Consider the following 10,735-nt stretch of genomic DNA (forward strand, 5'->3'; position numbering starts at 1 on the left):
ATTCTCCAGGCAAGAACACTGGAGTGGGTTGCCATTTCCTTCTCCAATGCATGAAAGTGAAAAGTGAAAGTGAAGTCGCTCAGTTGTGTCTGACTGTTCGTGACCCCGTGGACTGCAGCCCACCAGGCTCTTCTGTCCATGGGATTTTCCAGGCAAGAATACTGGAGTGGGGTGCCATTGCCTTCTCTGATCTATCTATCTAAGCTAGGATAAATATTCATATTATATCACATATATTCATGTACTCCTATGTATGAAGTGCTTTTAGAAACTCTAAGATCTCAGTTACGTAATCAATTGATTTAGGTATCAGTTGATTTCTTTCATCCACCATGAATGACAAGTGCCAAAGTGTGATATGTGGTCATTAACATCAGCAAAATGCCCTAAATGACTCTCTCTGATTCCGTTTACTACCATAAGGGACTGATTATTTGGCGATTCTGTCTACAACTTGGCAATGATTCTAGCCACCTTTTAAACTTGTGTAAATATGCATCTATAAGCCTCAAGTATATTTCATATTTGAACTTTTTTCACATTAGCCTTTCTCTCAAGGAAATAATAATGATAACATGATAAATATTTGTAAAGGGATTTAGAGTTTTTAAAGAAATTCTACATACATATCTGATATAGTGCATTTTATATCTTGTTATAGCCTGAATACAATCCTACTGTGATTGTGTGTAGATGTGTGCTTAGCCATGTCTGACTCTTTGCAACCCCATGAACTGTTGCCCTCCAGGCTCCTCTGTCCATGAGGATTATCCAGGCAAGAATAAAGGAGTGGGTTGCCATGCCCTTCTCCAGGGGATCTTCCCAACCCAGGGGTCGAACCCAGGTCTCTTGCATTGCAGGTAGATTCTTTACTGTCTGAACCACCAGGGAAACCCTACTATGATTACCATTTATAGATAAAGACACTTAGAGTCAGTGCAGTTGAGTGTCTTGCCCAAAGTTACCCAAATAGTAATGATTGAATTGGGACTGAAAAACCAGTTTCCATGATTTGACAGTCCTTCCCCACTACACTAATATTGATAAATGTTCTCAGAAATTTCTTCAAATAGGTAATTGAGTTAAAATGGGGTTCTTTGATTTCTGTTTGAATGCTCTTCATTGTACAATGTAGGAATGTGATAAATCTAAGTACTAGAGAAATAGGCTCTGCAGAAACAGACTGATTTATAGAATTTTTCAAAGCCCCTTTACAAAATTGTAACATGATGTATAACTTTTTAATAAATATAATTAGGAAGCATTTAAATGTTGGCAAGATCTGCTACTATATAATGAAGTGACAAATCAAACTGTGGTATAATCTCAAATAGGAATATATAATGATGGTATCTATATAACTCCAAAATAACCACTTTTTTAGAAAATGACATTGCAGAGCCTAATTTTTTCCATTCATTGGTCACATTTTTTACATAACAGAGGCAAAGTCTCTATTTAAAAAATATAAATACTCATAGGAAAATTGAAGAATTCAGTGCAGCATATCTGGCTTTTCTTGCAGTCATTTTTATATTTGATTTCAGGGTCTGCTCTTTGATCTTAAGCTTCTTGAGCACAAACTGTATCTAGATTATATTTTTCTCAAGACACTGTTAGGAACAGAGGAGTGGTCTAAAGAACGTGTACTGAGTTGAATAAAACATGAAACAAATGGGCTTCCCCAGTATTCTACTCTATGATCTGTGGTAAATTTCCAAAGCTGTTTCGGTTTCTCGTCGAAATGAGAACCATTCCTTTCACGATAGGCAACCACCCCTTTCTTAAAATCGTTTCATCCCATAACTTGAGAACATTTCTCTCCTGGTTTCCAGCTCTTCCTTTTGCTTTGCCTGTCTCTTTAACGTTGGTGCTTCCCAGGATCCTCTTTTCTACTTCCTTCTGATCTCTTTCCCCATTATCCCTGGCTATCTTCATATACGAATACTCCCCAGATCTTATGTGAGCAACTCATATCTTTCAGTGGAGTTGTAGATCTATATATCTAGCCTCCCACTGGATAGCTTCACATCTGCACTTGAATACACAAACATCTAAAACTGAATTTATTCTCTTTCTTCACGGGTGGCTCCTCTTACCATGTCCATCATTTACTTAGTCTTCCAAGCCAAAACCCCTAGAATCCTTGCCTCCCTCTGCCCCTCACTTCCCATCTTCTATGAGCCCCAATACCACGTCCATGACATATTCACAGGTTCTGGGGATTAGTATGTGGCTATCTTGAGGGCCATCATTCTGCTTACCACATGATCCATCAGCTTATCTTTACTAAGATGAAATGGCTATGTCTTTCTACCTTTGTCTCAATCATCCCATTGTATCCAACCTGTTGGAAGGTTTGGAAGATTGTGACCTGGGTGAGTTCTCTGCAGCAGAGTTGATTCCCGACAGGCTGATCGCTCAGGGTTGTCTGCTGACAGCACTCTTAGAAGCTGGGGCAACAAACTCCTTTCTTGAAGGAAGAACTGTGTGGTGTATCTCCAAGTTCATCAAAGTTCACTCTTTGAGCCATTTGGATTCACTTCTTCACAACTGTTTCGGGAACAGCTCCTCTTGGATTCTGGTGAGTCTTTCTGTCTGAGAGAGTTTCAGAATACGTGGTGGGAAGAAGCACAGTTCTGACCACTGCTGCAGATCCCAGCTGACACTCATCTTCTCCCTCCCCACCAGCAAGTCTAGACCCCTGGCTCACCTCGTGGCACAATGTAGATCCTGTTTTTTGATCAAAGCTCTTGTTCATTTAATGTTACAAGTGAACAAGGGAGTATGAAAGTGGTGCCCACATGAATCACTCAACATATTCTTTGCCCCTGGTGTATACTTGTGGCCCTGCCTCTTCTGAATAACTGGGATCAATTACTTTAGCCTAGATGGTGACTTCTCTTCTTTCCTGCTGATATCTGTTTCCCTTGGTGGAAGAGTTCTTGCACTGAAGTTCAAGATTTCTAACCCTGCAAAGCCAAGAGCCTTATGAACAGGAGGCACCCATTTCTCAAATGGGTCACGGAAGTCAAGGTAAGTGTGGTCACTTTGGCTTCTGCCCCTTGGCTGCTAGATCTTTTTAGTCTTCCTAATAAGGATGCAGCACTAAATGAAGTCTTTGATTCAAGATATGTCCTGTATCCTGGAGGGTGGTCCACCATGCTCATAAAGTATCACCCTCAAGCTGGCATTTTAGCTGTACTCTCAGGAGGCTATCTTACTTTGTTCCCAGAAGCTTCTTAGTGTGGAGTATGAGATGGCACCAGTGAATCCTGTGGTCATGGGCCCCTTCCTGTGCTTCAGGTAATATGAGTTCATTGATTTGCCATAATGTTTTATGGGGCTCCTGAGTCCATAGAACAAATACACTGCACGCTCTTGGTTCATAACACTGCTGAAGCCCTGCAGGTTGGAACGGCAAACCCATACCAGGAATATGTGTCTAGTATGATCATGAATCACTGGCCCTTTCAGACTAAAAGTGGCCCAATGTAGTCAACTTGCCAGCAGATGGTCAGTTCATTTCCTCAAAGAATGGTGCCATATTGGAGTCCAAGCATTAGTCTCTGTTCACGGCAGGCTGCACATCAAGCAGCAGTGGCAGCAACACCAGCCTTTGTTAAGGGGGCGCCTGGCTGGCTGGGCCCGGGCATAGCCTCTGTGTCTGTCTTCATGGCTGCTTCATGTACATGTCTGTTGTGTCGGCAGTGGTAGGGCTGATGGCACGGCCTTGCTGGGGTTATCTGGATGAGTCATTTTCTCTGCTTTGTGGCTGAGTGCCTCTTCTCTGTGAAGGCAATGGCACCCCACTCCAGTACTTTTGCCTTGAAAATCCCATGGATGGAGAAGCCTAGTGGGCTGCAGTCCATGGGGTCACTAGAGTTGGACACGACTGAGCAACTTCAGTTTTACTTTTCACTTTCATGCATTGGAGAAGGAAATGGCAACCCACTCCAGTGTTCTTGCCTGGAGAATCCCAGAGACGGGGAAGCCTTGTGGGCTGCCGTCTACGGGGTCGCACAGAGTCGGACACGACTGAAGCGACTTAGCAGCAGCAGCAGCAGCCTCTTCTGTGTAGTTGACGCCCTTTGGTAGACTTTAAAATGTGAAAGAACCATCTGTTTTTGCCCTCCCTGTGTGCTTTCATGCATCTCCACTCAGTCCTCCTTGTCTCCTCATTTTTCTAATCTTCCTGCTTTCATGCTCCTGGCCATATGGCTGGGCCATTTGCCTCTACCTGTGAGTTGTACGTACATTCTAACTTGGGCCATTTCTCTCTATACAAAGTGGATGACCCCTTGAAGCTTTGCTTATTGGAAAGATTTTTCCTTGCTACAGTTTTGGTTCTCAGGGAAGGTGTGCAGAATATCTGTTAGGGAGTTTCCTTGCAAGGACTGTGGGAAAAAGAGAATGGAAGCAAGATTAGGTAGGGGGAGAAGGACAGCTTGTTATGGGCCTGATGGCAATCTGATAGGAAACTCTGGAGCTAAAATGATCTTTTAGAGTTGTGCTATGCTGTTCTGTCATGGCTGGGCCTTCATATCTCCATCTCAATTAGTCACCGGGTCTAGGCTGCTCTGAGAAAGGCATGATTCTGTCAAGGAGTTTCTGTGAGGCTGAGTCAAACCCTGAACGGTTTGACAGCTAAAGGCTGCAACTGCTGACACTCCCAGAATCTGAACAGGTCTTCTCTTGTAGGGGGATTGGGTGGCATGTTTCTGTCTCCACACAGAATCAGAGAGCCTGAACTCAAATCCTGTCTGTCTTATTACTTTCTGGGTGATCTTGGATAAATTAATTAACTGTTCTGTATTTCAATTTCCTCATCTGGAAACAGGGAGTCACAGTGTTACTTATTTCCTGGGGATATTGTGAAATTCTGGGACATAATTCATGTAAAGCGCATTATATGGATCATTAGGAAGAGTCCAGTGAAACTCAACTATTTTTTTTTTATTAGAAAACTAGATCAGGCTATGCATCACAGTGCTTCTAGAACATTTCCTGTTGGATAGCTATCATCAGACCTTCTCCTTTTAAAATGTGTTCTATTTTTCTTTCTGAGTCTAGATGTAGGGAGTTGTTGTTTTTGTTCAGTGTCTCAGTCATGTCCGACTCTTTGTGACCCCATGGACTGGGTCATGCCAGTGACCTCATGTGACCCCATGCCGGGCTGTCCTGTCCTTCACTGTTACCTGCAGTTTGCTCAAACTCATGACTCAGTGACACCATACAACCATCTCATCGTCCTCTTTCATCCCCTTCTCCTCCTGCCTTCAATCTTTCCCAGTATCAGGGTCTTTTCCAATGAATCGGCTCTTCACATCAGGTGGCGAAAGTATTGGAACTTCAGCTTCAGCATCAGTTCTTTCAATAAATATTCAGAGTTGATTTCCTTTAAGACTGACTGATTTGATCTTCTCGCTGTCCAAGGAACTCTCAAGGGTCTTCTCCAGCACCACAGTTTGAAGGCATCAGTTCTTTGTCACTCAGCTTTTTTTATTGTCTGTTCTCACATCTGTATTTGACTACTAGAAAAACCATAGCTTTGACTAGATGGACTTTTGTCAGCAAAGTAACGTCTCCGCTTTTTAATATGCTGTCTAGGTTGGTCATAGCTTTTCTTCCAAAGAGCAAGCAACTTTTAATTCCACAGCTGCAGTCATCATCTGCAGTGATTTTGGAGCCCAAAATATAAAGTCTGTGCCTGCTTCCATTGTTTCCCCATCTATTTACCATGAAGTGATCGGACTGGCTGCTATGATCTTAGTTTTTTGAATGTTGAGTTTTAAGTCAGCTTTTTCACTCTCCTCTTTCACTTTACAGAGGCTGTTTAGTTTCTCTTCATTTTTTGCCATAAGGGTGGTGTCATCTGCATATCTGAGGTTATTGATATTTCTCCCGAGAATCTTGATTTCAGATTGTGCTTTATCCAGCCCAACATTTTGCAAGATGTACTCTGCATATTCATCAAATAAGCAAGGTGACAATATATAGCCTTGACATACTCCTTTCCCAATTTTCAACCACTATGTTGTTCTATGTCTGGTTCTAACTTGCTTCCTGACCTGCATACAGGTTTCTCAAGACACAGGTTAGGTGGTCTGGTATTCCCATCTCTTTCAGAATTTTCCACATTTCTTGTGATCTACGGAGTGCTCAAGACTTTCTAAGCCAGGCTTCAGCAGTACATGAACTGTGAACTTCCAGATGTTCAAGCTGGTTTTAGAAAAGGCAGAGGAACCAGAGATCAAATTGCCAACATCTGCTGGATCATGGAAAAAGCAAGAGAGTTCCAGAAAAACATCTATTTCTGCTTTATTGACTATGCCAGAGCCTGTGATTATGTGGATCACAGTAAACTGTGGCAAATTCTGAAAGAGATGGGAATACCAGACCACTTGACCTGCCTTTTGAGAAACCTGTATGCAGGTCAGGAAGCAACAGTTAGAACTGGACATGGAACAACAGACTGGTTCCAAATAGGAAAAGGAGTATGTCAAGGCTGTATATTATCACCCTGCTTATTTAACTTATATGCAGAGTACATCATGAGAAATGCTGGGCTTGAAGAAGCACAAGCTGGAATCAAGATTTCCGGGAGAAACATCAATAACCTCAGATATGCAGATGACACCACGCTTATGGCAGAAAGTGAAGAAGAACTAAAGAGCTTCTTGATGAAACTGAAAGAAGAGAGTGAAAAAGTTGGCTTAAAGCTCAACATTCAGAAAATGAAGATCATGGCATCTGGTCCCATCTCTTCATGGCAAATAGATGGGGAAACAGTGGAAAGAGTGGCTGACTTTATTTTTGGGGACTCCCAAATCACTGCAGATGGTGACTGCAGCCATGAAATTAAAAGACGCTTACTTCTTGGAAGGAAAGTTATGACCAACCTAAACAGCATGTTAAAAAGCAGAGACATTACTTTGCCAACAAAGGTCCATCTGGTCAAGGCTATGGTGTTTCCAATAGTCATGTATGGATGTGAGAGTTAGACTATAAAGAAACCTGAGCACAGAAGAACTGATGCTTTTGAACTGTGGTGTTGGAGAAGACTCTTGAGAGTCTTCTGGACTGCAAGGAGATCCAACCAGTCCATCAAAAAGAAAATCAGTCCTGGGTGTTTTGGAAGGACTGATGTTGAAGCTGAAACTTCAATATTTTGGCCACCTGAAGTGAAAAGCTGAGTCATTTGAAAAGACCCTGATGTTAGGAAAGATTGAAGGCAGGAGGAGAAGGGGATGACAGAGAAGGGATGGTTGGATAGCATCACTGACTCAATGGACATGACTTTGGGTAAACCCTGGGAGTTGGTGATGGACAGGGAGGCTTGGCGTGCTGCAGACCATGGGGTTGCAAAGAGTCGTACACAACTGAGCGACTGAACTGACCTGACACAGTCAAAGTCTTTAGCATAGTCAAGGAAGCTGAAGTAGATGCTTTTCTGGAACTCTCTTGCTTTTTGGATGATCCAACAGATGTTGACAATTTGATCTCTGGTTCCTCTTCCTTTTCTAAATCCAGCTTGAACATCTGAAAGTTCTCGGTTCCTGTACTATTGAAGCCTAGCTTGGAGAATTTTGAGGATTACTTTGATAGCATGTGAGATGAATGCAATTGTACAGTACTTTGAACATTTTTGGTACTGAAATGAAAACTGACCTTTTCCAGTCCTTTGGCCACTGCTGAATTTTCCAAATTTGCTTACATATTGAGTGCAGCGCTTTCACAGCATCTTTTAGGATTTGAAATAGCTCAGCTGGAATTCCATCACCTCCACTAGTGCTGTTCACAGTGATGCTTCCTAAAGCCCACTTAAGCTCACACTTCAGGATGTCTGGCTCCAGGTGAGTGATCACACCATCGAGGTTATCTGGGTCATGAGGATCTTTTATGTATAGTTCTTCCAGGTATTCTTGCCACCTCTTCTTAATATCTTCTGCTTCTGTTAGGTCCATACCATTTCTGTCCTTTATTATTCATTATTCATCTTTGCATGAAATTTTCTCTTGATATCTCTGATTTTCTTGAAGAGATCTCTAGTCTTCCCCATTCTGTTTTTTCCTCTATTTCTTTGCATTGTTCACTTAAAAAGGCTTTCTTATCTCTCCTTGCTGTTCTTTGGAACTCTGCATTCAAATGGGCATATCTTTCCTTTTCTCCTTTGCCTTTCACTTCTCTCCTTTTCTCAGTTATTTGGAAGGCCTCCTCAGACAAACATTTTGCCTTTTTGCAGTTCTTTTTCTTGGGATGATTTTGATCACCACCTCCTATACAATGTTATGAACCTCTGTCCACAGTTCTTCAGGCACTCTAAGAGATCTAATCCCTTGAATCTATTTGTCACTTCCACTGTATAATCATAAGGGATTTGATTTAGGTCATACCTGAGTGGCCTAGTGGTTTTCCCTACATTCTTCAATTTAAGTCTGAAGTTCACAATAAGGAGCTAGCTATACAGTATATAGATTCACATCTCTGGAGTAGTCTGGTGTTTTCCTTGCACACACGGCATCTCTTATATGCAGGAGGCTTGCATTTCTTCTTGCAGCTAAAGGATATGGCAAACACAGTATGGAATCTTGGGGCAGGCTGAGCGTGAGGATGGCTGGACATCACCATTTTCTCATGACCCCAGATGGTGACTGGCTCTCCAGCAACCTCCACCTCAGCTATCTGTGAAGAGGAGCCTTCCATCGGGCATGTACTCAATGTTGGTTGATTTTAAGTAATCCCTAGCTAAATATCACCTTTTGTAAGGAGCCTAGGCACCTTGGATTTAAGCTGAGTAACCATACTTTGTTGAGGGATCAGACTGGCCCCTAGTGAAGGAAACAGTGAGGTCAAAGGCCCCAGAGAGGAGCATTCCGATCCAGCATCTTAGGTAAAGCCCCTAGGGCAGTGTCTTTGGACTGCAACCCATAAAATGCAAAATCATTTTATTTATTTAAGTGGATGTGACTAGCTTTTTTCCCCCTTTGAATGAGCTAAAGAAATATAAAATATCTGAATGTATTAATATGTAACTTAATAATCTTACATTATTCTTACATAATCTTACTGTTTCAGAAAGCTTTTTCATTTGTTCATGTATTGTTTTTTCTGGAATACAATGTAGAAAGAGTGTGTATTTGGTTGTGTGTCTGGTTGAAATACACAACCTTAGGGAGGAGAGACTTATAATAATAAAAACAATTACCCTGACACTCTTAGTCCAGAAGCCTTACTTTTGTTTCCTTTTTTTTTTTTTTTTTTTTTTTGAGGAAGGGTTTGAAACATTTATCTTAATCCTGTCCTTTTCATTCATCTTCTGTTCATTCTACTTGGGATAATCAAGGAAGAAAACATTTTCTTCTGTTCCTCCTATGCCCCTTCTCAATTTCAGGCAGTGCCCAGGTAGGTCTAGAAGGCTGGACTGCTCCAATTCTCACTCCTCTGGGGCAAAGCAGTCAAGAGTGAGCTGGGTTGCTGGGTTCTGCGAAGGGGTCGCAGATACCTTCTTAACTGAGATAGATGACGTCAGTGAAAAAATTACAGAAAATCTCCTTTGGATCCTCAAACCTAGGCTGCTAGGCAGAAATCTGGAGCCAATGTGCAGAGACAAACGGTGTTTAAAACAAAGTAGAGGAGGAAGGGTTGATCTTCAGTGTTGAAATGGGAAGAGGGGAGGTTAAGGGGAAGAATTCCCAAAATGAGAAACAGCCATAGTAATGCTTCATGATCTGAAAATGAGAAAAACTAAAAATCTGTAAGCTCCTTCCTTATCTACATATTTACATATTTTAAATATGACCAGAAGGAGATGATGGAGGTGTGTGTTACATGGGCATATCCATTTCCAAATTATGTAGCTAATTGTGCATTTCAATGCATATACATTTTACTTAAAAAAACCCAATAGATTCCTCCCACCATGTAAGGATACAGTGAAAAGGCTCCAGCTATGAACCAGGAAGGAGGTCTTCACCAGAGAAGGAGGCCATGCTGGTATCTTGATCTTGAACTTTCAGCCTCCAGAACCATGCAAAATAAATTTCTGTTGTCATATATATATATATGTCAAATTTATGTATATATGAGAGAGAGAAAGGGCAACAGAAATTTATTTCTCATGATTCTGGAGAGGACCATGAGAAATAAATTAGATATCAAGAGGTCCTCTTGATAAATTTAGACCTTGAGGTCCTCTGGTAAAGATGTCCTTCATATATATATATGACAACAGACATATATACGTAAAATTGAAAAGAGTGGGAAGTGTATGGGGCTTCCCTGGTGGCTTAGATGATAAAGAATCTGCCTGCAATGAAGGAGACCTGGGAAGTGTATGGTGGTATATATGGGTCAAGAATGGCTGATTATAAAGGCTGGGTGATGGGTACTTGGGGATTCATGATATTATTCTGTTTACTTCGTGTTTGAAATTTCCACAATATCTCGAAAGCCATTAGCAGTCTTCCTTGTTATTAATCCATCCAAGGGCTGATATTATGTTTTTCTCCATAACCTCTAACCAACATGGAAGCAATGAATGGCTACACTTTTCCACATTCTTAACTGCTCCCAACAGCCAAGTCCTGAAGTCGGTAGACAAAGCTCTCCAGGAGAGGCATAGCTACCACATTTACACTGGACAACCACAAGAGATCTAAAAGAGATAATAGATTTGTGTCTGAAAAATTTATTACATCCAGCATTTCTCCATTGACTCTACAGATCTCTTTAT

This window comes from Bos javanicus, chromosome 10 (assembly GCF_032452875.1).
Source record: "Bos javanicus breed banteng chromosome 10, ARS-OSU_banteng_1.0, whole genome shotgun sequence".
In the NCBI taxonomy this organism is placed as follows: domain Eukaryota; kingdom Metazoa; phylum Chordata; class Mammalia; order Artiodactyla; family Bovidae; genus Bos; species Bos javanicus.